Source organism: Pseudorca crassidens, chromosome 5 (genome assembly GCF_039906515.1).
Source record: "Pseudorca crassidens isolate mPseCra1 chromosome 5, mPseCra1.hap1, whole genome shotgun sequence".
Lineage (NCBI taxonomy): Eukaryota > Metazoa > Chordata > Mammalia > Artiodactyla > Delphinidae > Pseudorca > Pseudorca crassidens.
Genome location: NC_090300.1, coordinates 59,017,380 through 59,042,677, shown reverse-complemented (window position 1 = coordinate 59,042,677; position 25,298 = coordinate 59,017,380). Strand labels below are relative to the sequence as shown.

At 38.1% G+C, this 25,298-nt stretch overlaps 1 long non-coding RNA gene across 1 annotated transcript in view; it reads left to right on the top strand.

Annotated features, from left to right (window-relative positions):
• The window catches only part of LOC137224924 (uncharacterized), a 649,859-nt gene that overhangs the window by 513,782 nt on the left and 110,779 nt on the right, over nt 1-25,298 (top strand). Inside the window, exons 10-11 of the long non-coding RNA XR_010943572.1 lie at nt 15,388-15,500; nt 21,212-21,305. This is a non-coding gene — a long non-coding RNA (uncharacterized lncRNA). The remainder of the gene's footprint in view (nt 1-15,387; nt 15,501-21,211; nt 21,306-25,298) is intronic.

Genomic DNA, 25,298 nt, shown 5'->3' with positions numbered 1-25,298 from the left:
TTTCCTTTTTTTTTTTCAGAGTAGGGAAATGGAATTTAAGTCATCAAATTTTCTTAGCCTGAAACAATAGTTGTTGTATATCTTAAACATCTAACTGAATTATTCTGTCTCCTATTCCCAGCCATCTAAATTCTGCTTAAGTATTTTGATAATATGTGAAAATATGTTTTCTAGGGAGCTGGTAAAAGTCTTATGTGTCCACTAATGCACCAAAATAAGTGACCCATGAAGGTTAGTATAAAGAAAAATCTTAGTAGCAAAGGACAAAAAATTCAGAAAAGAAATTGGCACCCACCGAAACCACTATTTTTACTTCATGATTACTCTACAGCTGATTCTATTTATGTGTTAAGTGTGGGCAAACAAGAATTGATGTATTGAGGCGGAGGGGAAGATGGCGGAAGAGTAAGACGCGGAGATCACCTTCCTCCCCACAGATACACCAGAAATACATCTATACGTGGAACAACTCCTACAGAACACCTACTGAACGCTGGCAGAAGACCTCAGACCTCCCAAAAGGCAAGAAACCCCCCCACGTACCTGGGTAGGGCAAAAGAAAAAAGAATAAACAAAGACAAAAGGATAGGGACGGGACCTGCACCAGTGGGAGGGAGCTGTTAAGGAGGAAAGGTTTTCACATGCTAGGAAGCCCCTTCGCAGGCAGAGACTGCGGGTGGCGGAGGGGGAAAGCCTCGGAGGAGAGCACAGAAACAGGGGTGCGGAGTGCAAACCGGGGAGATTCCCGCACAGAGGATCAGTGCCGACCGGCACTCACCAGCCCGAGAGGCTTGTCTGCTCACCCGCCGGAGCGGGCGGGGCTGGGAGCTGAGGCTCGGGCTTTGGTCGGAGCGCAGGGAGAGGATTGGGGTTGGCGGCGTGAACACAGCCTGCAGGGGATTAGTGCGCCGTGACTGGCCGGGAGGGAGTCCGGGAAAAGGTCTGGAGCTGCCGAAGAGGCAAGAGACTTTTTCTTCCCTCTTTGTTTCCTGGTGCGCGAGGAGAGGGGTTTAAGAGCGCTGCTTAAAGGAACTCAAGAGGCGGGCGCGAGCCGCGGCTAAAAGCACGGACCCCAGACACGGGCGCAGCCACGGGGAAAGTGCAGACCCCAGAGACGGGCGCGAGCCGCGGCTAAAAGCACGGACCCCCAGAGACGGGCGGGAGACGCTAAGGCTGCTGCTGCCGCCACCAAGGGGCCTGTGTGCGAGCACGGGTCACTATCCACACCCCTCTTCCGGGGAGCCTGTGCAGCCCACCACTGCCAGGGTCCCGGGATCCAGGGACAACTTCCCCGGGAAAACGCACGGCGAGCCTCAGGCTGGTGCAACGTCACGCCGGCCTCTGCTGCCGCAGGCCCGCCCCGCACTCCGCGCCCCTCCCTTCCCCCCGGCCAGAGTAAGCCAGAGCCGCCGAATCAGCGGCTCCTTTAACCCCGTCCTGTCTGAGCAAAAAAAGACGCCCTCCAGCGACCTACACGCAGAGGCAAGGCCAAATCCAAAGCTGAGCTCCTGGGAGCTGTGAGAACAAAGAAGAGAAAGGGAAATCTCTCTCAGCAGCCTCAGAAGCAGCGGATTAAAGCTCCACAATCAACTAGATGTACCCTGCATCTGTGGAATACATGAATAGACAGCGAATCATCCCAAATTGAGGAGGTGGACATTGAGAGCAAGATCTATGATTTTTTCCCCTTTTCCTCTTTTTGTGAGTGTGTATGTGTATGCTTCTGTGTGAGATTTTGTATGTATAGCTTTGCTTCCACCATTTGTCCTAGGGGTCTATCCGTTTTTTTTTAAATTTTTTTCTTAATAATTTTAATTTTAATAACTTTATTTTACTTTCTTTCCTCCCTCCCTCCCTCCCTCCCTCCCTCCCTCCCTCCCTCCCTCCCTCCCTTCCTCCCTTCCTTCCTTCCTTCCTTCCTTCCTTCCCTCCTTTAGGCAACGAATCATCCCAAATTGAGGAGGTGGACTTTGAGAGCAAGATTTATGATTTTTTCCCCTTTTGCTCTTTTTGTGAGGGTGTATGTGTATGCGTCTGTGTGAGATTTTGTCTGTATACCTTTGCTTCCACCATTTGTCCTAAGGTTCTATCCGTCCCTTTTTTTTTCTAAATATTTTTTTAATTTAATAACTTTATTATATCTTACTTTATTTTATTTTACTGTATCTTGTTTCTTTTTTCCTTCCTTCCCTCCTTCCTTCCTCCCTCCCTCCCTCCTTTCTTTCTTTCCTTCTTTTCTTCTTGCTTGCTTTCTTCCTTCCTTCCTTTCTTTCTTCCTTTCTTCCTTCCTTCTTGCCCTCCTTTCTTTCTTTCTCTCTTTCTTACTATTTCTACTAATTCTTTCTCTCTACTTTTTCTCCCTTTTATTCTGAGCCATGTGGATGAAAGGTTCTTGGTACTGCAGCCAGGAGTCAGTGCTGTGCCTCTGAGGTGGGAGAGCCAACTTCAGGACACTGGTCCACAAGAGACCTCCCAGCTCCACATAATATCAAACAGCGAAAATCTCCCAGAGATCTCCATCTCAACACCAGCACCCAGCTTCACTCAACGACCAGCAAGCTACAGTGCTGGATAACCTATGCCAAACAACTAGCAAAACAGGAACGCAACCCCACCCATTAGCAGAGAGGCTGCCTAAAATCATAATAAGTCTACAGACACCCTAAAACACACCACCAGACGTGGACCTGCCCACCAGAGAGACAAGATCCAGCCTCATCCACCACAACACAGGCACTAGTCCCCTCCACCAGGAAGCCTACACAACCCACTGAACCAACCTTAGCCACTGGGGACAGACATCAAAAACAATGGGAACTATGAACCTTCAGCCTGCAAAAAGGAGACCCCAAATACAGTAAGATAAGCAAAATGAGAAGACAGAAAAACACACAGCAGATGAAGGAGCAAGGCAAAAACCCACCAGACTTACCAAATGAAGAGGAAATAGGCAGTCTACCTGAAAAAGAATTCAGAATAATGATAGTAAAGATGATCCAAAATCTTGGAAATAGAATAGACAAAATGCAAGAAACATTTAACAAGGACCTAGAAGAACTAAAGATGAAACAAGCAATGCTGAGTAGCACAATAAATGAAATTAAAAGTACTCTAGATGGGATCAATAGCAGAATAACTGAGGCAGAAGAACAGATAAGTGACCTGGAAGATAAAATAGTGGAAATAACTACTGCAGAGCAGAATAAAGAAAAAAGAATGAAAAGAACTGAGGATAGTCTCAGAGACCTCTGGGACAACATTAAATGCACCAACGTTCGAATTATAGGGGTTCAAGAAGAAGAAGAGAAAAAGAAAGGGACTGAGAAAATATTTGAAGAGATTATAGTTGAAAACTATATGGGAAAGGAAAGGAAATGTTATGGGAAAGGAAATAGTTAATCAAGTCCAGGAAGCACAGAGAGTCCCATACAGGATAAATCCAAGGAGAAATATGTCAAGACACATATTAATCAAACTGTCAAAAATTAAATACAAAGAAAGGATATTAAAAGCAGCAAGGGAAACACAACACATAACACACAAGGGAATTCCCCATAAGGTTAACAGCTGATCTCTCATTAGAAACTCTGCAAGCCAGAAGGGAGTGGCAGGACATACTGAAAGTGATGAAGGCAAAAAACCTGCAACCAAGATTACTCTACCCAGCAAGGATCTCATTCAGATTTGATGGAGAAATTAAAACCTTTACAGACAAGCAAAAGCTGAGAGAGTTCAGCACCGCCAAACCAGCTTTACAGCAAATGCTAAAGGAACCCCTCTAGGCAGGAAACACAAGAGAAGGAAAAGACCTATAATAACAAACCCAAAACAATTTAGAAAATGGGAATAGGAACATACATATTGATAATTACCTTAAATGTAAATGGACTAAGTGATCCCACCAAAAGACACAGATTGGCTGAATGGATACAAAAACAAGACCCATATATATGCTGTCTACAAGAGACCCACTTCAGACCTAGAGACGCATACAGACTGAAAGTGAGGGGATGGAAAAATATATTCCATGCAAATGGAAACCAAAAGAAAGCTGGAGTAGCAATTCTCATATCAGACAAAATAGACTTTAAAATAAAAACTATTAGAAGAGACAAAGAAGGACACTACATAATGATCAAGGGATCGATCCAAGAAGAAGATATAACAATTGTAAATATTATGCACCCAACATAGGAGCACCTCAATACATAAGGCAAATAGTAACAGCCATAAAAGTGGAAATTGACAGTAACACATTCATAGTAGGGGACTTTAGCACCCCACTTTCACCAATGGACAGATCATCCAAAATGAAAATAAATAAGGAAACACAAGCTTTAAATGATACATTAAACAAGATGGACTTAATTGATATTTATAGGACACTCCATCCAAAAACAACAGAATACACACTTTTCTCAAGTGCTCATGGAACATTCTTCAGGATAGATCATATCTTGGGTCACATATCAAGCCTTGGTAAATTTAAGAAAATTGACATTGTATCAAGTATCTTTTCTGACCACCATGCCATGAGACTAGATATCAATTACAGGAAAAGATCTGTAAAAAATACAAGCACATGGAGGCTGAACAATACTTAATAATGAAGTGATCACTGAAGAAATCAAAGAGGAAATCAAAAAATACCTAGAAACAAATGACAATGGAGACATGACGACCAAAAACCTATGGGATGCAGCAAAAGCAGTTCTAAGAGGGAAGTTTATAGCAATACAAGCCCACCTTAAGAAACGGGAAACATCTCGAATAAACCTTGCCCATAAAGCAATTAGAGAAAGAAGAACAAAAATCCTCAAAGTTAGCAGAAGGAAAGAAGTCATAAAGATAAGATCAGAAATAAATGAAAAAGAAATGAAGGAAACAATAGCAAAGATCAATAAAACTAAAAGCTGGTTCTTTGAGAAGATAAACAAAATAGATAAACCATTAGCCAGACTTATCAAGAAAAAAAGGGAGAAGACTCAAATCAATAGAATTAGAAATGAAAAAGGAGAAGTAACAACTGACACTGCAGAAATAAAAAAGATCATGAGAGGTTACTACAAGCAACTCTATGCCAATAAATTGGACAACCTGGAAGAAATTGACAAATTCTTAGAAATGCACAACCTGCCATGACTGAATCAGGAAGAAATAGAAAAGATGAACAGACCAATCACAAGCACTGAAATTGAAACTGTGATTAAAAATCTTCCAACAAACAAAAGCCCAGAACCAGATGGCTTCACAGGCGAATTGTATCAAACATTTAGAGAACAGCTAACACCTATCCTTCTCAAACTCTTCCAAAATATAGCAGAGGGAGGAACACTCCCCAATTCATTCTACGAGGCCACCATCACCTTGATACCAAAACCAGACAAGGATGTCACAAAGAAAGAAAACTACAGGCCAATATCACTGATGAACATAGATGCAAAAATCCTCAACAAAATACTAGCAAACAGAATCCAACAGTACATTAAGCGATCATACAGCCTGACTAAGTGGGGTTTATTCCAGGAATGCAAGGATTCTTCAATATACACAAATCTATCAATGTGATAAACCATATTAACAAATTGAAGGAGAAAAACCATATGATCATCTCAATAGATGCAGAGAAAGCTTTTCACAAAATTCAACACCCATTTATGATAAAAACCCTCCACAAAGTAGGCATAGAGGGAACTTTCCTCAACATAATAAAGGCTGTATATGACAAACCCACAGCCAGTATCGTGCTCAATGGTGAAAAACTGAAAGCATTTCCACTAAGATCAGGAACAAGACATGGTTGCCCACTCTCACCACTCTTATTCAATATAGTTTTGGACGTTTTAGCCAGAGCAATCAGAGAAGAAATGGAAATAAAAGGAATCCAAATCGGAAAAGAAGAAATAAAGCTGTCACTGTTTGCAGATGACATGATACTATACATAGAGAATCCTAAAGATGCCACCAGAAAACTACTAGAACTAATCAATGAATTTGGTAAAGTTGCAGGATACAAAATTAATGCACAGAAATCTCTTGCATTCCTATACACTAATGATGAAAAATCTGAAAGTGAAATCAAGAAAGCACTCCCATTTACCATTGCAACAAAAAGAATAAAATATCTAGGAATAAACCTACCTAAGGAGACAAAAGACCTGTATGCAGAAAATTATAAGACACTGATGAAAGAAATTAAAGATGATACAAATAGATGGAGAGATATACCATGTTCTTAGATTGGAAGAATCAACATTGTGAAAATGACTCTACTACCCAAAGCAATCTACAGATTAAATACAATCCCTATCAAACTACCACTGGCATTTTTCACAGAACTAGAACAAAAAAGTTCACAATTTGTATGGAAACACAAAAGACCCCGAATATCCAAAGGAATCTTGAGAAAGGAAAACGGAGCTGGAGGAATCAGGCTCTCTGACTTTAGACTATACTGCAAAGCTACAGTAATCAAGACAGTATGATACTGGCACAAAAAACAGAAAGATAGATCAATGGAACAGGATAGAAAGCCCAGAGATAAACCCACGCACATATGGTCACCTTATCTTTGATAAAGGAGGCAGGAATGTACAGTGGAGAAAGGACAGCCTCTTCAGTAAGTGGTGCTGGGAAAACTGGACAGGTACATGTAAAAGTATGTGATTAGATCACTCCCTAACACCATACGCAAAAATAAGCTCAAAATGGATTAAAGACCTAAATGTAAGGCCAGAAACTATGAAACTCTTAGAGGAAAACATAGGCAGAACACTATGACATAAATCACAGAAAGATCCTTTTTGACCCACCTCCTAGAGAAATGGAAATAAAAAGAAAAATAAACAAATGGGACGTAATGAAACTTCAAAGCTTTTGCACAGCAAAGGTAACCATAAACAAGACCAAAAGACAACCCTCAGAACGGGAGAAAATATTTGCATATGAAGCAACTGACAAAGGATTAATTTCCACAGTTTACAAGCAGCTCATGCAGCTCAATAACAAAAAAACAAACAACCCAATCCAAAAATGGGCAGAAGACCTAAACAGACATTTCTCCAAAGAAGATATACAGACTGCCAACAAACACATGAAAGAATGCTCAACATCATTAATCCTTAGAGAAATGCAAATCAAAACTACAATGAGTTACCATCTCACACCAGTTAGAATGGCCATCATCAAAAAATGTAGAAACAATAAAAGCTGGAGAGGGTGTGGAGAAAAGGGAACACTCTTGCACTGCTGGTGGGACTGTGAATTGGTTCAGCCACTATGGAGAACAGTACGGAGGTTCCTTAAAAAACTACAAATAGAACTACCATATGACCCAGCAATCTCACTACTGGGCATATATGCTGAGAAAACCATAATTCAAAAAGAGTCATGTACCAAAATGTTCATTGCAGCTCTATTTACAATAGCCCGGAGATGGAAACAACCTAAGTGTCCATCATTGGATGAATGGATAAAGAAAATGTGGCACATATATACAATGGAATATTACTCAGCCATAAAAAGAAACAAAATTGAGTTATTTGTAATGAGATGGATAGACCTAGAGTCTGTCATACAGAGTGAAGTAAGTCAGAAAGAGAAAGACAAATACCATATGCTAACACAGATATATGGAATTCAAGGGGAAAAAAATGTCGTCTAGGACCCAGGGGTAAGACAGGAATAAAGACACAGACCTACTGGAGAACGGACTTGAGGATATGGGGAGGGGGAAGGGTGAGCTGTGACAAAGCAAGAGAGAGGCATGGACATATATACACTAACAAACGTAAGGTAGATAGCTAGTGGGAAGCAGCCACATACCACAGGGATATCAGCTCGGTGCTTTGTGACCGCCTGGAGTGGTGGGATAGGGAGGGTGGGAGGGAGGGAGATGCAAGAGGGAAGATATATGGGAAGATATGTATATGTACAACTGATTCACTTTGTTATAAAGCAGAAAACTAACACACCATTGTAAAGCAATTATACCCCAATAAAGATGTTAAAAAAAATGAATAGATGTATTTACCTGCAGCCTACTCAGGGCCAAAAGCTGTATTATAACATGTTGGCACATCAATAGTTATCTTTTCCTCCGTCTAATAATTTTAATAGTTTTCAAAGGCTTTCATAATAAGTACCACAGACTTGGTGGCTTAAACCATAGAAATATATATTCTCGCAATTTTGAAGACTAGAAGTTCGAGATTGAGATGCCAGCAGGTGGCATCTTCTGAGGTCTTTCTCCTTGGCTTGTAGATAGCTTTGTCTTCTCCTTGTGTCCTTGCATGGTCTTCGCTCTGTGTCTTTGTCCTCAGCCCTTCTTATAACAACTCTGGTCATATTGGGTTAGGGTCCACCCTAAAGACCTCATTTTAACTTAATTACCTCTTTACAGGCCTTACCTCCAAATACGTTCACAGCTGAAGGTACTGAGGTTTAGGACTTAAAATTGGGGGGATACAATTCAGCCCATAACACTTCCCTCTTAGTTGCAGAACTCTACTAATTTTTGCTCATATCTCCCTACCTATCAAAGATGTTAGCACCTGGGTCATAATATTTATTTCTTCCTCATTCCCGCCATCATTATGAATGTCTTTAAGATTCAGGTGGACAATGGCTCCATCCCAACCGTCATCAGCATACTTCACTTAAGCAGTTCACTTCTATTATCAAACCCCATGGTAGCATTTATATACATTTCACCACTGCACTCTTACATTTCCGAGCCCACCGTGCAGCCAAGGCTTCCCACTCTTCTCATTCTCTCAAATTTATACTTATTACACCTATTATTAACCCTCATTTGACTATTCCCTTCTTAACCCTTTTTCTCTCAAAATAAATCCCCTTCTTGTAATTTCTTCTCTACTGAGACATTATTTTGTTATCAAACCACAGGAAAAAATAAATCACACAAAAATTTCCTATCCTTCCACACATGGGCTGTTAAGTATGTGTATTTGTTTTCTATTCATGCATAACAAATTACCACAAATTTAGTACTTAAACAAAGCACAAATTATGAGTTTACAGCTTTCATGGGTCAGTAGTCCAGGTGAGAGTTAGCTGGATCCTCTGCTCAGGTCTCACTGGGCTGAAATTAAGGTGTCAGCCAGGAATGAAATCTCGTTTGAGGCTTAGCGTTCTCTTCCAACCTCATTAATTGAGGGAAGAATTCATTCCCTTGTTCTGTCTGACAGAAGTCCTTGGTTTTTGTTGCTAGCTATCAGCTAGGGCTGGCTCTCAGGCCCTGGAGGCCTCCCTCCTCCAGTCCTTTGCCTTGTGGCTCCTTCTCTTCATCATGTCAGCTCACTTCATTTTTGATGCCAGTAGAAGAATGTCTCTCCATCACTTGATTTTCTTTTAGAGAGCTGGCCTGATTAGGTTAGGCCAACCAAAGATATGTTTCCTTTTGTTTTAAATCAGTCAACTGATCAGTAACCTAATCATGGGAATGATATCTCATCATATTCACTTTAATGAGATTTTATAGGGCATGTAACAGAGGATAGGAATCTCAGAGTCTATCTTATAATTCTTCCTACCCAAAGGTGGCTGGACAGCATCATACAATGATGTGACCACAGGCACTTCAAATGCATGATATCCAGAAATTTATTTTATCCTACCTTCTTCAAAATAAATTTAGTGTGGCTAAGGACTGACTAAATATTTGTTTAATGTATTATCAAAGGGATGAGCATTGTATTGTGATTCAGGAAAAACAGGTCTTATCCATACTCCAAGCCTTGGTTTTCCTTCAAATCCTCTCCAATTCTAACATTAAATGACAATGTATTTGTACAACTTTAATAAAAAGAAAAACTTTGTCTCTTGAAATAATAAAATATGTCATGCCCTTTAAAATTATTTTCATAGCTTATATAAGTTAGTGTGTAAATAATATAAGCATGAAAAACAGATCTCATTGTAAAATAATCATTGAAGAACAAGAGTTAGTATTTATAAATTATTTATGGGTTTGTTATGTTACAGTGAGAGAGAAGCAGTGTACAGGCATCAACCAATGTGTAAGAATTCACTATCACCCTCACACTGTTTTATAATTTATATTTTGATTAACTTCCTCACACAGTTTTATAATTTATACTATATATATATATATATATATATGTATATACTCCTAGACTATATTATTATTTGGGGCAAGGTCTATGTCTTATTCATCTTTGTCTTCTTAGCACCAAATAAAATACCTAGAACATGGAAATTATTAGTTATTTTTTGAATTAAAGAATGGATTGACTAATGAGTGAGTAATTTGATACACAGGACACTGAAAAAAGGCTTGCAAAGGTAAGATACTTTCTTAGGTCATAATTTTCAACAGCATTTGGAAATGTAGAAAGAGAGGTAATTCAGGTGTGTGTATGTGTGTGTGTGTGTGTATTCCAGATAATTTTCCATTATAGCTTATTACAAGATAATGAATGTAGTTCCCTGTGCTATACAGTAGGTCCTTGTTTATCTATTTTATATAGTGTGTATATGTTAATCCCAAACTCCTAATTTATCTTTCCACCCACACTATCTCTTTTAAAGCCATAAGTTTGTTTTCTCTGTCTGTGAATCTATTTCTGTTTTTTAAATAAGTCCATTTGTATCAATTTTTTAGATTACACAAATAAGTGATATTATTTGATATTTGTCTTTCTCAGTCCGACTTACTTCACTTAATATGATAATCTCTAGGTCCATCCATTTGGCTGCAAATGGTATTCTTTCGTTCTTTTTATGGCTGAGTAATATTCCTGTGTGTGTGTGTGTGTGTGTGTGTGTGTGTGTGTGTGTGTGTGTGTATCAGATCTTCTTTATCTATTCCTCTGTCACTGGACACTTAGGTTGCTTCCATGTCTTGGCTATTGTAAATAGTGCTTCTGTGAATATTGAGGGACATGTATCTTTTCAAATCAGAATTTTTTTCCTGATATATACCCAAGAGTGGAATTGCAGGATCATATGGTAACACTGTTTTTAGTTTTTTGATGACCCTCAATACTGTTCTCTGTAGTGGCTACACCAATTAACATTCCTGCTGACAGTGTAGGAGGGTTCCTTTTTTCTCCACACCCTCTCCAGCATTTATTATTTGTAGACTTTTCTTGATGGCCATTCTGACTGGTGAGAAGTGATTTCTCATTGCAGTTTTGATTTGAAATTCTTTAATAATTAACAATATTGTGCACCTTTTCATGTGCCTGTTGGCTATCTGTATGTCTTCTTTGGAGAAATGTCTATTTAGGTCTTCTACCCATTTTTTTATTGCATTTTTTAAATTTTAAGCTATATGAACTATTTGTGTATTTTGGAAATGAATCCCTTGTTGGTAGAATTGTTTGCAAATATTTTCTCCCATTCTGTAGGTTGTCTTTTCATTTTGTTTATGGTTTCCTTTGCTGTGCAAAAACTCTCATGTTTAATTCGGTCCTATTTGTTTACTTTTGTTTTTATTTCCATTACTCTAGGAAACTGATCCAAAAAAGATATTGCTGCAATTTATGTCAAAGTGTGTTCTGCCTATTGTTTTCCCCTAGGACTTTTATAGTATCTGGTCTTACATTTATGTCTTTAATCCATTTTGAGTTTGTTTTTTGTAAATGGTATTAGAGAATGTTCTATTTTCATGTAGCTGTCCAGTTATCCCAGCAACACTTATTGAAGAGACTTTCCTTTCTCCATTCTATATTCTTGTCTCTTTGTTGTAAATTAATTGACCATATGTGCGTGGGCTTATTTCTAGGCTTTTTACACTGTTCCATTGATCTATATTTCTGTTTTTGTGCCAGTAACATACTGTTTTGATTACTATAACTTTGTAGTATAGTCTGAACTCAGGGAGCCTGATTCCTTCAGCTCTGTTCTTCTTTCTCAAGATTGTTTTAGCTATTTGGGGTCTTTTGTGTTTCCATACAAATTAAGAAAAAAAAATGTGTTTTAATTCTGTGAAAAATGTCATTGGCAATTTGATAGGGATTGCATTAAATCTGTAGATTGCTTTGGGTAGTTGGTCATTTTAGCAATATTGATTTTTCCAATCTAGGAACACAAACATATGTTCCAATGCATGAACATATCTTTTCATCTGTTTGTGTTGTTTTCAATCATTCTCATCACTCTTATAGTTTTTGGAGTATAGGTCTTTTGCCTCCTTAGATAGGTTTATTCCTAGGTATTTTATTGTTTTTGATGTAATGGTAAATGGGATTGTTTCCTTAATTTTTCTTTCTGATATTTCATTATTAGTATATAGAAATGCAACAGATTTCTGTATATTAATTTTGTATCCAGAAACTTTTCCAAATTCATTGATGAGCTCTAGTAGTTTTCTGGTAGTGTCTTTAGAATTTTCTATGTATAGCATCATGTCATCTGCAAACAGTGACAATTTTACTTCTTCTTTTCCAATTTGGATTACTCTTATTTCTTTTTCTTCTCTGATTGCTGTGACTAGGACTACCAAAACTATGTTGAATAAAAGTGGTGAGAGTGGACCTCCTTGTTTCATTCCTGATCTTAGAGGAAATGCTTTCAGCTTTTCACTGTTGAGTATGATGTTAGCTGTGGGTCTGTCATATATGGCCTTTATCATGTTGAGGTATGCTCCCTCTGTGCCCACCTTCTGGAGGGTTTTGGTCATAAATGCATGTTGAATTTTATCAAAAGCCTTTTCCTTCATCTATTGAGACGATCATATGGTTTTTATCCTTCAGTTTGTTAATGTGGTGTATCATATTGATTGATTTGCAGACATTGAAAAGTCCTTGCATCCCTGGGATAAATACCACTTGATCATAGTGTCTGATCCTTTTAATGTATTGCTGGAGTCAGTTTGCTAGTATTTCATTGATATTTTTACATCTATATTCATCAGTGATATTGGCCGGTAATTTTCTTTTTTGTGTGTGATATCTTTGTCTGGTTTTGGTATCAGGGTGACGGTGGTCTCATAGAATGAGTTTAGAAGTGTTCCTTCCTCTGCAATTTTTTGGAATAGTTTCATAAGGCTAGGTGTTAACTCTTCTCTAAATGTTTGGTAGAATTCACCTGTGAAGCCATCTGGTCCTGGACTTTTGTTTGTTGGCAGTTTTTAAGTTACTGATTCAATGTCAGTACTGGTAATTGGTCTGTTCATATTTTCTATTGCTTCCTGGTTCAGATTGTACCTTTCTAAGAATTTACCCATTTCTTCCAGGTTGTCCACTTTATTGTCATATAGTTGCTTGTAGTAGTCTCCCATGGTCCTTTATATTTCTGTAGTGTAGTTGTAACTTATCCTTTTTCATTTCTAATTTTATTGCTTTGAGTCCTCTCCCTTTTTTACTTGACGAGTCTGGCTAAAGGTTTATTAATTTTATCTTTTCAAAGAACAAACGTTTAGTTCCATTGATCTTTTCTTTTGTTTCCTTTGTCTCTATTTCATTTATTTCTGCTTTGATCTTTATGATTTCTTTCCTTCTACTAACTTAGGGTTTTGTTTGTTCTTCTTTTTCTAGTTGCTTTAGGTGTAAGGTTAGGTTGTTTATTTGAGATTTTTCTTGTTTCCTGAGGAAAGCTTTTATTGCTGTAAACTTTCCTCTTAGAACTGCTTTTGCTGCATCCCATAAGTTTTGTATCAACATGTTTTCATTTCTATTTGTCTCTAGATATTTTTTGTTTTCCTCTTTGATTTTTCTCAGTGATCCATTGGTTGTTTAGTAGCATATTGTTTATCCTCCACATGTTTGTGCTTTTTGCATTTTTTTTTTCTTGTAGTTGATTTCTAACTTCATAGTGTTGTGGTTGGAAATGATGCTTGATATAATTGCAGTTTTCTTAAATTTACTGAGGCTTGCTTTGTGGTCTAGCATGTGATCTATCCTGGAGAATGTTCCAGGTGCACTTGAGTAGAAGTAGAAAGTAGAAAGTGTATTCTGCTGCTTTCAGGTAGAATGCTCTATAAATATCAATTAAGTCCATCTGGTCTAATGTGTCATTTAAGACCTGTGTTTCCTTATTGTTTTTCTTTCTTGGATGATCTGTCCATTGATTTAATGGGATTTTAAAGTCCCTCACTATTATTATATTTCTCCTTTTACGTCTGTTAACATTTGCCTTATATATTGAGGTTCTCCTATGTTGGGTGTATATATGTTCACAGTTGTTATATATTCTTCTTGGATTGATCATTTGATCATTATGTAGTGTCCTTCTTTGTCCTTGTAACCATCTTTATTATTTTTTATTATTTTTTTTTTTTTTTGCGGTAGGCGGGTCTCTCACTGTTGTGGCCTCTCCTGTTGCGGAGCACAGGCTCCGGACCTGCAGGCTCAGCGGCCATGGCTCATGGGCCTAGCTGCTCCGTGACATGTGGGATCCTCCCAGACCGGGGCACGAACCCATGTCGCCTGCATCGGCAGGCGGACTCTCAACCACTGAGCCACCAGGGAAGCCCTGTCTTTATTTTAAAGTCTATTTTGTCTGATATAAGTATTGTTACTCCAGCTTTCTTTTCATTTTATGCTTTTTTTTAAACAAATACTACCATCAGGTGGCAATAATGTTACTTAATATAACACTCAGTGATGATTCATTAATATGTTCAATATTTCTTTAAATTTTTCTAAATGCTGCAAGTTCAGATTATAGGCAATTGTGTTAATACCAATGAGTGATTAAGTGATTGTCCACTTGAAATACTAAACTAGAGACATTTCTGGAGAAAATAAATTTGGAATAATTGGACAAAGTATCACCCATAGTCAATTTAATCACTGTGTCACCTAATAAGTATTTTCAATTTTATACCACTGTTAATCTTGGCATTTGGAATGATGGTTTGGGAGTAATTCAATAAAGGATGTCTGCTTTAACACATCAAAAATTGTTAAATATTTCTAGTAAAAAAAAATTGATAGGCTCTTGAGATCTAATCAGTTTTCATCTTCTTTAAAAAAAAGAAACTGAAGATCTCAGTCTCAAATGAAATATGATGAGTATAATCATTTTCAGTAATACTACAAGATATAAAATTTTTTCTCCAAGTGCTGCCAGAAATATAAAAAGGGACAACATGAGACTTACAAGGCACCTGGACACCATACTTCCCCAGTTAAGGAAAAGAGGCAGTAAATACTTAATCTTTATATAAAATGTATATTTGATTTGAATTGCAACAAAAATTTATTACTTAAAAAAAATACTAAATTTGTAGTTCTAGGAAAATGGTGTACTTTTCCCTATTCCCCCCATTGAGTACAACTGAAAACCTTGCACATACATATACAACAAACAAAAGCACTTTGAAAGGTACAGAGAAGGAACCAAGAGATGATACCATAGTGAGCTTCTTGGGTTTTCTTTTTGTCTCATATATCCCAGGTTTGGAGCTGAAGAAGCCAGCAATCTGGACACCCTAATGAGAGCAGGAAGAAGACACCAACAAAATCCTTCTCCCTCTAGCCAAAAGACCAGGAAATGGGTAACCTAGCAAGGTAAAAAACACGGAAAAATATTGTAGTCTCCACCCCTATCCAAGGGTTGAGTTGGGAATCTGTACTTACACCCTTTCCAGGCTCTAGACACCCAAACATTCCCACCAAGATGGTGTCTGAGAAAGTTGAGTAGGGAGGTGAGACTTTCATTCCCACCTGATGGTAATGAACCTCACCTCTGTTGAGATATCGGAGTGTACCCTATGGGGAGCCTGGGCTTCCATCCCTACCTGGTAGTAATGTGGAGCCCTTTCCATTCTCCACTAGGGTGATATCAGAGGAAGCCTAGAGAATCAGATCTTTTACCACTGCCAGGTAGTAATAAAGCCAACCTATCCTACTTTCAGAAGCACCAGTGGAGGCCACACAGGGAACAGTAACAAGGTAATCCTGTCCCTCCCAGTTAGGAATATATCAGTGGAGACATCGGTAGGGAGGCAGGACTCTCACCCCTCCTCAGTAATGAGGAGCCTCTGTTAGCAAGTGTAAATGGAGGCCTAGTGGGGGATGTGAAATTCCTCCACTGGTGATAATGAGGCTCTACCTCCAAGGTCTCTGGTCATAGCAGTGTTGGAAGAAACCAGTTAAAACAAAGTTTAAGTAAGATTCAGTCTCATGACAAAAAAAGTCCAGTTTTCAATTAAAAAAATCACTCATCATACCAAGAATCAGGAAGATCTTCAAGTGAATCAAAAAAGTAATCAATAGACGTCAACAACATGGTAACAAAAAAATTAGAATTATAAAGATCTTAAAGCAGCCATCATAAAAATGTTTCTCTAAGCAATTATGAACACAATACAAATGAGAGTATAGAAAGTCTCAGCAAATAAACAGAAAGTTTTAGCCATTAAATAGAAGATATGAAAAACCAAATGTAAATTTTAGAACCATAAATTATAACTGAAATTAAAATTCAATGACTCACTCAACGTAGTGAAAAAAAATAGAACATATAAATATTTGTGGAATACAGCTAAAGCAGTGCTGAGAAGGAAATTTATAGCACTAAATGCATATATTAGAAAAGACAAAAGAGTCTCAAATCAATAATTAAGCCCCTCCTTGAAAACCTAGAAAAAGAAAGGCAAAATAAACCCAGAGCAAGGATACAGAGAAAATAGATCACACATACATTTCTGGTGGGAGTAAAAAAATATTAACAACCACTCTGGAAAACAATTCAGCAGTTTCTTAATAAATTAAACATTCAACTACCATATAACCCAGGAATTTCACTCTGTGCATTTACTCCAGAAATATGAAAACTTATGTTCACACCAAAATCTGTACATGAATGTTTATAGCAGCTTTATTTATACAAGGCCAAAATTAGTAAAACACAGATGTGCTTCAAATGGTGAATGGTTAAACAGACTATAGTACGTTCATACCACATAACACGGCTCAGCAATGAAAAGCAATGAACTATTGGTGCATATAACAACTTGGACAAATCTCCACACTGAGTAATACACTGAGTTAAAAAAAGAAATCAGTCCCTATAGGTTATATATAATATAATGCAATTTATATAACATTTTTTAAATGGTAAAATTGTAGAAATAAAGAACAGATTTCTGGTTGACAACATTTAAGACCTGGAGGAAACTATAAATGGCAATATGCAAGATCCTTATGATGATGGAAAATTCTGTACCTTGACAATTCAGTGTCAGTGTCTTGATTGTGATATTGCTCTATAGAGTTGGCCCTGGAACAACATGAGTTTGAACTGCAGGGGTCCACTTCTATGTGATTTTTTTCAATAAATATGTAGTACATATCCATGGTTGGTTGAATCCTGGGGTACAGAACCTCAGATAGGGAGGGCCGACTCTAAAGTTATACGTGGATTTTTGGCTGTGCAGGGGGTGGGCATCCCTAGCCCTCTTGGGTTGTTCAAGCGTAAACTGTAGTTTTAAAATGTTACCGTTGTGGGAAATTGAGTAAAAGGTATGTGGAATCTCCTTGTATTATTTCTTAAAACTGCAGGTGAGTCTATATCTCAAAATTTCCTTTTGCTTAAAGAAAAACCATACTGAATTAGTTCTTTTAGACAGTGACAAATGGTAAAGAGATCAAAAGATGTGTAATTATGAATTCCTGAAAGTAAGGCTCTCTCTGCATTATGCCAGAATTCCAGATGAAAGTCATTGATTAGTAAAGCAAGTTTTCACTGGTTGAGTGATGATTTGATAATATTTATTTGGTTAGAGGCCCGAGGAATTCCCAAAATCTGTTTGGACAATCACTCCTCATCCCCATGGAGTTCCCAAAGGAACTACCTACACATAGAAAACACAGGGCAAAGATACCATTTTACCCAGAAGCAAAGTGCTTGATACCTCCCAATCCAGAGCTCGGGTAAATCTGGGAAGGAGAATATAGATTAGCAGGAGGCTTACTAAATGAGGCCTCTCTCCTAATCCTAAAATTAGATTTTGAGGTCTTTATCATTTTAGTTAAACCCTGAAGCAATGATGAGCCTACACAAGGAACTGTGAACCCCTGAATAGAGGAGACAGGGAGAAGGCATGACCATGATCTTTAAATGAACAGTGATCCTGCTTCCAGTAAACACGAGCGATGTCTGGTTCAATGATTTAAATAGCCACTTGTCATGCACGCACTGCTATATTTGAAATAGATAACCAACAAGGACCTACTGTACGGCACAGGGAACTCTGCTTAGTATTTTGTAATAACCTAAATGGGAAAAGAATTTGAAAAAGAATAGATACATTGTATATGTATAACTGAATCGCTTCGCTGTATACCTCAAACTAAGACAACATTTGTTAATCAACTATACTCCAATATAAAATAAAAATTAAAAACTTAAATAGCTGCTTGTCCATGGGGAAAAAGCTAGGGAGTAGGTAAGGTGAGAGTTCCTGTAAAGTTGTTTGGTTACTGACAATCACATTTGGAATAATTTGACCAGAATTTTCACTTATAATCAGAGCATTTTGCATCAGTTAGACAAAATGGTAATAGAAGAATTAAAACATCTACTGCCTAACTGCTCTTTCATTACCCAATTACTGTAGGGCATAGTTGTAATTCGGGGCTTCTCCTCCTCCAAATGTCTCATCATCTGGGAGTAATACACCATGCAAGGAGCAATCAGATTACTTAAAACATCTGCAATGGAGAGCAGGGTACAGCAGTACAGTTCTTCAGCAGAGCTCAGTGGAGCAGTTCAGGAACTCAGGGAATGTTCAGTGGTAGTGATGCTAATGGCAGGTCACAGTCCTAAAGAGACTGGCCTGAGAATTTATCTAGGCTGTACTTATCTCCTGTTCTCTCTGCCCATTCTGAAAGCTAGTTCTCCAGACCTCCTGTTGATGTCGTTACCATCCCATAGTCACTAAATGAATTTACTCTCTGTGCAGTTTAACCTGAGATGTTTCTGTTGTTCAGAACCAAGAACACTGACTGGTACTATTAAGTACAGGAGAGGTAATGGATGCCCAAAGAATTTGGAATTAGTTATCTTTCCTATTTGGGCCTGAAGCTAAACAACATCCTGCTGGGTTTCAGGAACATGATTCTGGCAGACCATAACTTGAAAGGATGGAATTTCTAATTAAATTATCAACTCTATTCTCCCAGAATAAATTCTCCTTTGAAAGCAAGGCTGTATAAAACTGAATTGCCTATGCTTTGAAACAGTAAAAATAGAAAGAGGAATTCCAGAACAATGGAGTCCGTTGACTGTATTTTAGGACAATGGCCAGCTTAAAAAAAGAGAATGGCAAACTCAAAACCCTAAATTCTTAATGCACATTTTCTATGATCATGTTATAGCTATAGTTGCAGGCCTGCAGGAGCCAAGAATCAAATGCAAAATTTGAATCTATAGTCTGCCAAATTATAACACCTACTGAATTCAGTTAATCATCAGATCTCTTCTGGGAAAGTTACAGCTTTGATTAGAACAGGGCAGGAGTCTAAGAACTGGTGTTGGGCCAATATGGAAAGATTCAGAACACATTGTTTATCCTGAACCCCAAGCCCACAGGGTCTCCCTCCCTTGCTATTTGAAGCAGTCCTTCTTCCCTTAGTTGCGACCGTTTCTCCTTGCTTATAAATGCTGTAACTCCCTAACCTGAAGAAATTATTTCTTTAAAAAAATTGTCTTCATTGCCTATCTCTTACATTTTATTATTTCTAGATTTTTAATTTTTATATATTTAATTTATAGGCATGATGAGACATACAATGTTCTGAAATAATTATGCTATTCTAACAGCTGGAAATATTTAACCATACAGCTTGCTGACTAAAACCTGAACTCAATGGTAATATACACCAAATGAAGTTGAAATAAGATCTTTTTCTTGGTATGATAGAATTCAAAGATTTAGTAGTTAGAAATGCTAGAGAACATTTATCATTTGTGACCTACTCTTTTACTATATTCCCCATGAAGGCACGGAAAAGGTAATGAAGTACATGCGAAAATCTTGGAAGAGAGCTTTAATAGCCGCTTTTCATTTTGTTTTTGCTTTCATCTTTTATAAGCACTATACACTAGTGGGAGAAGATGCAGTTGAACTGAGCTTCCTGATAGGAATCAGAGACAAAGTGGCCGTGGTTACAATGAGATGAAGAAAGTAGTTATGATAATTAAAATGGTCTTAGATTTTTTTTTTTTTTTTTTTTTTTTTTTTTTTTTTTTGCGGTACGCGGGCCTCTCACTGCTGTGGCCCCTCCCGTTGCAGAGCACAGGCTCCGGACGCGCAGGCTCAGTGGCCATGGCTCACGGGCCCAGCCGCTCTGCGGCATGTGGGATCTTCCCGGACCGGGGCACGAACCCGTGTCCCCCGCATCGGCAGGCGGACTCCGAACCACTGCGCCACCAGGGAAGCCCTGGTCTTAGATTTTTGACAGTTGCTAACTGGTTATAGAGTTTCATAGAATCACAACACATGGACAGTATACCAAAGCTTCTATTACTTAGGGTAGGTCAGACTGTGAAAATATGTACCAAATATACACACACACACCCCAAATATGTACACAAATATATAATGGCTCAACGCTCTAAAAATGTATTTCTTTCCCAGATAGCAATTCTAAGTGGTTCTAGGATGGAGGTTGAAGGAAGAGGACATAGGTACCACAAAGCCATTCAGTGATCCAGGATGATGGTGTCTCTGCCAACCTTAGCATGCAGCTTGCATGGGGGATCCTGGGATATTCTGGAAAGGAAAAGAATATGAAGGAGTGAGAGGTTTTTATGGGCCAGACCTAGAAGTGGCAGACATCATTTAAGGTAACATTCAGTTGACTAGAATTCAGTCATGTGGCCACACGCAGTTGCAGGGAAAGCAGGAACTGTAACCTCACTGTGGTCCAAGCGAGAAGAGGAAGCCTATTTTGGTGAATAGTTATCAGTTTAAAAAAAAAAAGTTTCATGACAGAAGCCTGACTAGAATCACAGTGTTAGACTGTTGCAGCCATTCAGCCCAATCCTCATGTCTGGAGGTGTTGTCAGGCCCCAAGTCTGCTACACTTTGAGGAAGCCACACTCACCGGGAAGCATTCTGAAATCACATCAAACATATGCTTGGTGAATATTTCTGCTATCTTTTCTCAGAGATCAGTAACCATTTACAAAGGAACTGTACTATACAGTTGTGATCTAACAGAATACCTACCCCTAGGAGGTTGGTGGTTACAGGGTTATTTTTTTCCCACAGGTTTCAGAATATTGAGATGAGAAGCACAATAGATAGAGAGAAAAATGGATATTATTCAGAGACGAACTGTTGGGTGCTTCCCTTTGTGATGTGGGTGAGTACACATAAGACTTCATTGCCTTACACTAGAGTCTAGAATTGGTTTTGAAATACAATGTGAGAAAAAGAGAATTGTGGGTATTGGGCAACTATGAGGGTTAGATTACAGTGAGCATTTGTTTTGGTCTTCCCAGCATCCAAACATCCTTCTTATTTGATATGGACCTCAAGAAAGTTTAATGGCAAGGCCCTTCTTTCCATAATGGAAGACAGAAGGGGCAGACAGTCTCTCTTACAGTTCTCTAATAGTTGTGGTGTGGCTATGTGACCTAGGCTCAGTCTAGCAGATGCTTAGGCATAGGATTTTGAATTTTGAGGGTTTGACATGAGGCTCAGAGGAGAGTTAAAAGTTACTCAAGCCATAGGGTATATAGAATAAGAAATATGGTGTGTATACATGAAACTCATATGATGTTATAAACCAATGTTACCTCAATTAAAAAATATATATATTCAGTGAGCACCCTTGGTATGGTCAAGAGCCTGTGAGTTTGGCTAGACTTATTAGAGACTGTTTCTGACATGACTTTGCTGTGTATTTCTGCCCTCATCTTCTGACTTTGGTTGCCAATACTTTTGTCAATTCTGTGAATGCTAAAGTTTTCCTTAAGTACATTTCTTTTCTGTTTAAATTGGCCAGGTATAGTTTCATTTCTTACAAATACAAAGCCCCATTAAAAAACACCACCACCACCACCACAACAAAGATGTTTACTCATTAGTCAGGATGAAAGGATCAATAGGAAAACATGTTTCAGAAGGATGAATATTGCTAAAGAAGATTACCAAATAATGTTAATATCATGAAAAACTGGTATAAAGATGATACATGGAGTAAACTAAAGAAAAAATTGATATTCTAGTTAATAAATATTAGGAAGAAAGCAAATGGAAACAATCCATTATTTTAACTTAGCTCAAAATATCTATATATTTACCTTTTGCCAGGCACCCTACTAGGTGCTTATTGTTATGGTATCTTATATAACAGTCTGGATAACCATTTGAGATTTATGCTAACACTATTTTAAAGACAAACAAATGATTGTCTGACAGTTTTGTGGCTTCTTATAACAATTCAGGTGATAACGGAATCAAGGGCATAATCTTTGACCTTAGCTCAGAATCTACCTTTTTTTTTTTGGTATAAAATTTCAGAAAACTCCAAAAATGAGTTATTTTGCCACAATGATTAATGTGGCAGACTGCATTGACTATCCCAATAATAGTCTCCATATATCCTTTGAAATAACACTTTTCAGCAACTTCCAACAAAAGATGAAGTCTATTTCTCACCCCTTAGATCTAGGCTGAAGGTAAAATTTTTTCTGATCCATAAATATAGCAAAAATGACATTATATTAGTCATTTTAGTCAAGTCATTCTGATTAAGTCATTAGTCTTGACAAAACCTAGGTCAAGAGACTTTGCACCTATCTTTTCTCCCTTGGACCCAGTGACCTCCATTTGAACAAACTTGACATAGCCTCTTTGTCTTTGAGACAAGACATCCCAATTGAGGCAACACTAGAACAGCTAGACTATCTCCCAGCAACCCTCCACCTGACCACAAATATATGAGTGGGCCTGGCATAGATCAGCCCAGTCAAGTTCAGCCCAAATCAGACCACTTAGCCAACTCACAGATTCATGAAAAATAATAAATGGTAGTTGTTTTAAGTCACTAAGTTTTGGAGTGATTTCTTACACAGTAATAGTTAACTAATACAAGCAGTAATATTTAGTATTCATGAAAGCATTAAAACACTAATGTGTTTATTGGATCAACAAAGCAAGTCTACGGCCTCTGCAATTTGAATGATGTAAATTAAGTACCTTGAGTTTTGGCATTCTATGAAGACTATCTATATTTCCACAATATTGTGATTAATCAAAACTAATTTAAGTAGTCTAACTAGTTGAGAGAAAGGATATTTTCATATTTCCAATAATTAAATTTTTAAAAATGTATATAGTATAGGTCTTCTTGGGTTAAGATCAGAAGAAGAATATATGCAGTCCATCCAACAACAGAAATATTAGTAAGTGGTAATATTTATTGAATGCTCACCCTGAGCCAGGCTCTATGCTAAGTACTTAGGCTTCATTCTCTTTTTTAACCCTGGGTGACCCCCAATCTGTACTTTATACAGGGAATCCATACACCCTCAGGGTCTAGTCTGATTAAAGGTAAACCCAGAGAACATGTCCTGTCACAGCTCATCAGAGTCAGTTTTCAGACTGCCAATATGCAGAGCTGTTCTAGGATTCGACGGCAGCAGTTGGGGCAGCACCTGTGAAACTCAGTGAGTATCTAGGACTAGAGTCAGCGAGATGAATCTTCTGCAATGAATTTTGAATGGAGAAGGTAGTATGGAGATATTTGGAGTCCATTAAAAGGGTTTCCAATTTTCCTAAAAGCTCGAGGAATCAGCTTTAGGAAAGACATTCAATTGAGAGTCTTCTTTCTAGGTCTGAGGAAACTGAACTAGTGCTTAATGAAGTCCCAAACTAAGACAAGTGGTCACTGGAGGAAACAGTTGTTCCAAAACAGAGGTAACCGTCTGTTCACGGTATTTGCGGTTATCTTCTTCAGGATTATCTGGGGAATGTGTTTTAAAATGCAGATTGCTAAACCCAATTCCTGCAGTTTCTATTTAGTAGATCTGAGATGGAGCTCAAGAATTTGTATTTTTAATAAGTACCCTCACGGAGCTTTATAGTTAAACAAATTTGGGAAACACTACTTGAGTGACATAGGATTTACAGCATCAAGATCTCTTGCAGCAGGCAGCAAGGGAGGGTGTAACTAAGAAGAAGGTTTGCAAGATTGAAGCAGTACAACCACAGGCAAAACTGAACAGACTAGAAAGAGGTGATTGTGTGAAACAAAGGGCAAGCTTTATAGCTAAAGGAGTACTGAGAAACAACTGATCTCATACTTCTCTGTGTCCTAAGTTAATGGTTCATTCATTCACTCATTCTTCATATGCTGAGTATTACTATGGGTCAGGCAAGAGTCTGGGTCTGCCAAACTAAAAGGTTTGTTATAAATGACCCCATCCTCAAGGGTGTCACAGTCTAACAGTAGAGATAGACATATAAACGGTAATTAAAAACCTCATGGTTTTGATGATGTAATAGAAGTATAAACAAAATGAGAGGGAAATAGAAAAGGGAGTAATTAACTTTATTGGGAAAAAGGAGATGTCAGGAAAGACTTTAGTGGAACTTGGTCTTGAAGGATGAATTAGAGTTTACACCAGGCAAAGGGGATGAACGTCATCTGCAGCAGAGGGAACAGTATATGCGAAGCCAGTTAAAGAATCAGACATTTCTAGTGAAGGATAATGAAACACGTTGTGGCTAGAGGGTAGAGTCCAGGCAGGAGGGGAGTGCAGAAACCAAGGACCCTGGGGTCAGGTATTAAAAGGGTCTTGTAATCTTACTCTAAGAAATTTGGAAATTATCCAAAGCTCTATGAAGAGTCAATTCAGCCATCTAGGTATTTTTTAACAGAAAAAATAATTATCAGATTTACTTTCAAGAACACTTTCTATATTTAATACATGGACCATATGCCTGGAGTATATGCTACAGATTGAATTGTGTCCTCAAAATGATATGTTGACACTCCAACCTTCAATGTGATGGTATTTGGAAGTGAGGCCTTTGGGAAATAATTAGGTTTAGATGAGATTGTGCCCCCCCGCATGATAAGATTAGTGGGTTTATAAGAAGAAGAGAGACCAGAGCTACCCATCTCTCTCTGCCATGTGGGGGGCAGATTCAGCAAGAAGGTGGTGATATATAAGCCAGGAAAAGAGCTAACACCTGTGTACCCTTTGATCTTGGACTTCCTATGAGAAATAAATATTTATTGTTTAAGCCACCTAGTTTATGGTTTTGTTATGGCAGATCAAGCTGAGTAAGACAATGTACAGGACTCTGTTTATATTTCTGTGTATTTGAAATATGTGCAGATGGT